This window comes from Pinus tabuliformis, chromosome 8 (assembly GCF_031772625.1).
Source record: "Pinus tabuliformis cultivar Carrire ecotype Pingquan chromosome 8, CPIR1, whole genome shotgun sequence".
Lineage (NCBI taxonomy): Eukaryota > Viridiplantae > Streptophyta > Pinopsida > Pinales > Pinaceae > Pinus > Pinus tabuliformis.
In genome coordinates this window covers 654,646,952-654,651,200 of record NC_142294.1, presented here as the reverse complement: position 1 = coordinate 654,651,200, position 4,249 = coordinate 654,646,952, and the positions used below count along the sequence as shown (strand labels likewise).

Genomic DNA, 4,249 nt, shown 5'->3' with positions numbered 1-4,249 from the left:
CATCATATTTCCAAGATTTTTAAGGCAAATTAAAAATTTCTCATAAAAAATAGACTATGTATAACCTCCAAAAATCACAATTACTCATATTTTCCTAATTTAGTCTATTTTTTTCATGTCATAGTCAAGTTAGACACCAAATTGGTATATGAGACCTTTTTGTTTGTGAAACAAGGGATTGGCCTCCACACAACGATTTGACTACTAAAATGTTAAATAAGTAATATTGGCCCACTGTGAGGAAGCTCAAGTGCGAGGCACCCTAGTGTGGGACTCCCAAAGGGAGTGTTTCTAGACATCTCGACCCTTGCCAAGACATGAGTTTTTGTTATCAATGGATTGTGGAGTGGCTTCACCCAATTTTATGGCAAGAGAAAAAAAAAAACAAAACAAAACAAAACAAAAATTCTATGAAAATTTACTCACTCTACCTCTTACATAAGATCTCTTAGTAAGAAACACAAGTTCTTAACCATTATACATATATATCCTAATTTTATGGTAAGGAAAAAAGTCATAAAAATATACATACTCTAGATTTGAATCATAATCTCCTAGAAATAAATATTAACATCATATAGATAAATAGCTAAAAATATCATAATTATATATCTCCAAAAAACCATGACAAAGGTAAGTTGTTATCTACTGAGGCCACAATTTTGTTACGATTTTTTTTTTTTAATCATTTTTTTAAAGCTAGCTATAAAAGTATTTAAATTGTTTTTTATGGTGGAAATAGATTCAGCACTATCAAAAACCCTTGAAGCACCCAAAATCTTGAAGTTTTGACACCTCTAGCCTAGATTTCACAAAATTTCTACAATTTTTTAAAATCTTACCAAAATTTCTAAATTTTGTTTATCATGCCTATTTAGACCACTCTTAAACCTAGAACCTTGATTTTCACTAGATCCCACCATACAATTAGCTCACTATAGAAAAGTTTGCTTTCATTTTTTTTGGATGTTCTACACTCCATATGAAACTAAATTCTATAGATAGAACAATCACGCTTCTCTGTAATAATTTCCTTGTGCTGCCTTCCCCTTGCCTTTTGCAGGATGGATCTGTTGCCATTTTTTCCTTCTTCCGTATCCTTATCTCCGTGTACTAATGAAATTTCCTTTCACAGATACAAGGCTCACACGCATATGCATCTGCCCTTAGTTTTGCATACCAATACTTATCATCTTTATATTTATGGCCGTCGTCAAAGCCCTGCCTTCACCGTTGTTGCAGCAGCAACAGTGAAACACCGGCAAGGGAATAAAGTGAAAAAGAAAAGAGAATGCGATTCAGCAGGTGCCACTGCATATGGAAACCGAAATCTATCCACGCAAAGCAATACACACGAACACAACGAGCACGATGTCTTATCATGGAACAACTTGATTAGAGACTATGTAGAGCATGGCCTCTGCCGCGAAGCGCTCAGAATGTATTCTCAAATGCAACGCGTAGGCATAGAGCCAGACAGGTTGGTAATTATTTCTTTAATCAATGCATGCGGCAGCTTTTCAGATTTGCAAGCGGGCAGGGACATTCATCAAGAAATCATTGCAAGGGGTTGGAGTCGGATGTTTATGTTGGTACTGCGCTCGCTTCAATGTATGTCAAGTGCGGGAGTTTGGAGAATGCTCGCCGAGTGTTTGACAGAATGTCTGAACGAAATGTTGTGTCCTGGAATGCAATGATTGCTGGTTATTCTCAGAATGGCTTTCCCCATGAAGCCCTCGCAGTTTTCAGCGAAATGCAAGTTCAGGGTATAAAACCCCATTCAATCACAATGGCTAGTGTTTTGCCGGCTTGTGCTAATTTATTAGGTTTGGAACAAAGTAAGCAAATCCATGGTTATGCACTAAGAAGTGGATTTGAATCTGATGTTGTAGTGTGTACTGGGCTTGTAGACATGTATGCCAAATGTGGTAATGTGAACATTGCCTGCAAATTGTTTGAAAGAATGCCTAAACGAAATGTTGTGTCATGGACTGCAATCATTTCTGGTTATTCCCAGAATGGCCAATCCCAAAAAGCCTTGGCATTCTTCAATGAAATGCAATTCCAGGGCATTAAACCTAATGCAGTAACCATAGTCAGTGTTTTGCCTGCCTGTGCCAATTTATTGGCTCTGGAACAAGGTAAACAGATCCACAGTTATGTAATAAGAAATGGATTTCAATTTAATGTTATTGTGGACACTGGGCTTGTAGACATGTATGCGAAATGTGGAGATATCAACATAGCCCATACATTGTTTGAAAGAATGCACCAACGAAATGTTGCTTCGTGGAATGTAATCATTGAATGGTCATTCCCATGAAGCCTTGAATTTCTTCAATGAAATGCAAATCCAAGGCATAAAACCCAACTCAATCACAATGGTCAGTGTTCTGCCCGCTTGTGTAGATTTATCTGCTGTGGGACAAGGCAAGCAAATCCACAGTTATGTGATAAAAAAAGATTTTGAATGTAATGTTTATGTGGGCACTGGGCTTGTAGACATGTATTCCAAGTGTGGCCATATAGACATTGCTCGGCAAGTGTTTGACAAGATGTTGAATCGAAATGTGGTGTCATGGAATGCAATGATTTTGGGATATGGAATTCATGGGCAGGGTGAGGACGCTCTTGTGCTGTTTTCCCAAATGCAACAGGAAGGCACAAAGCCTGATCGCATCACCTTCATCGGTGTTTTGAATGCCTGCTCTCACGCAGGGCTAGTAGATGCAGGCTGGCAATACTTTGAGTGTATGAAGTCCGATTATGGCCTTGCACCTGAGCTGGAGCATTATGCCTGCTTGGTTGACCTTCTTGGGCGAGCAGGGCATCTAGATGAAGCACATAACCTTGTCAAAAATATGCCATTAGAGCCCAATGTCGTCGTGTGGGGCGCTTTACTTGGGGCCTGCAGAATTCACTGCAATATTGAGTTAGGACAACGAGTGGCAAAACAACTCTTCGAGTTAGAACCAAACAATGCTGGATGTTATGTATTGTTGTCAAACATCTATGCTGAGGCAGGCAGGTGGGAGGATGTAGCAAAGTTGAGGACAATGATGAAAGAGAGAGAAGTGAAGAAGCCACCAGGATGTAGTTTTATTGAGGTAAATAGAGAAGTTCATACATTCCTCGTGGGAGACAGAACCCATCCTCAATCTGAAAAAATTTATGCAATGTTGGAAACCTTGTATGGGCAAATGAAGGAGGCAGGATATGTGCCTAACACAAATCTTGTGCTGCAAGATGTGGAGGAGGAGGTGAAGGAAAACATGCTATGCAGTCATAGTGAGAAGCTGGCCATTGCTTTTGGGATCATCAATACAAGCCCAGGCACCCCATCCGTATCATGAAGAACCTTCGTGTGTGTAGTGATTGCCACAATGCCACTAAGTTCATCTCCAAGATTGTTGGGCGAGAAATTATTGTGAGAGATACAAACCGTTTCCACCACTTTAATAATGGATTGTGTTCTTGTGGAGATTACTGGTAAGGGCAACAAATACATATATCCTTTCAAAGTAATTAAAAAGGGCAAGAAATACATATATGCTTTCAAAGTAATTGAAAGGGGCAAGAAATGCACATGCATTCAATGCTTTCAAAGTAATATAGGCATGCTATTCCTTTGTCAGGCATGACTCAAGTTGTAAAATTACATGTTTATAAACAAACTCGCCAATATGGACTTATGCCAAATTGACACAATCCAGCACTTCATGAATGTAATATTTTTAACATGTTATTTGGATATGATGATAAATTTAAGCCTTTAGAACATGTTTATAGACAAATTGGATTTGTCAAATACTTCACACAATATAGTAATTCTTAGATGCAAATTTTAATTATGTGTTCAAGTTAACATAAAAGTTTGGGGCTGATTTTTGTGTGTCAACCTCTCATGAACCTATGCGATCTATACAACAAAAAGTTATAATTCCAATGAAATCGAAAGACAGAACAAATAGAAAGAAAATGGGCATACATGATCATGAAAAGATAAGATAGAAGAGATAGATATATGTGGTTTCATGTGTATGGTATTTGATGTTCTTTCTCAATCTTTTGAGTGAAGTTTGTAAAGATGTTTGATTTATATACTGTTTTGTGTTAAACAATAATGTTATGGTTTAAATTGATTTCTAGAACATAGATTACATATACTCGATGTAAAACATGTCTTTCACAGTCTCTAGTGTAAATTATCTTTTGATTAATTTTATTACCAATGCTTCATACCATTTAT

At 37.5% G+C, this 4,249-nt stretch overlaps 1 pseudogene; it reads left to right on the top strand.

Annotated features, from left to right (window-relative positions):
• The first annotated feature begins 894 nt into the window (after positions 1-894).
• LOC149237268 (pentatricopeptide repeat-containing protein At1g11290, chloroplastic-like) lies at positions 895-3,493 on the top strand (annotated as a pseudogene).
• The last annotated feature ends 756 nt before the right edge of the window (positions 3,494-4,249 follow it).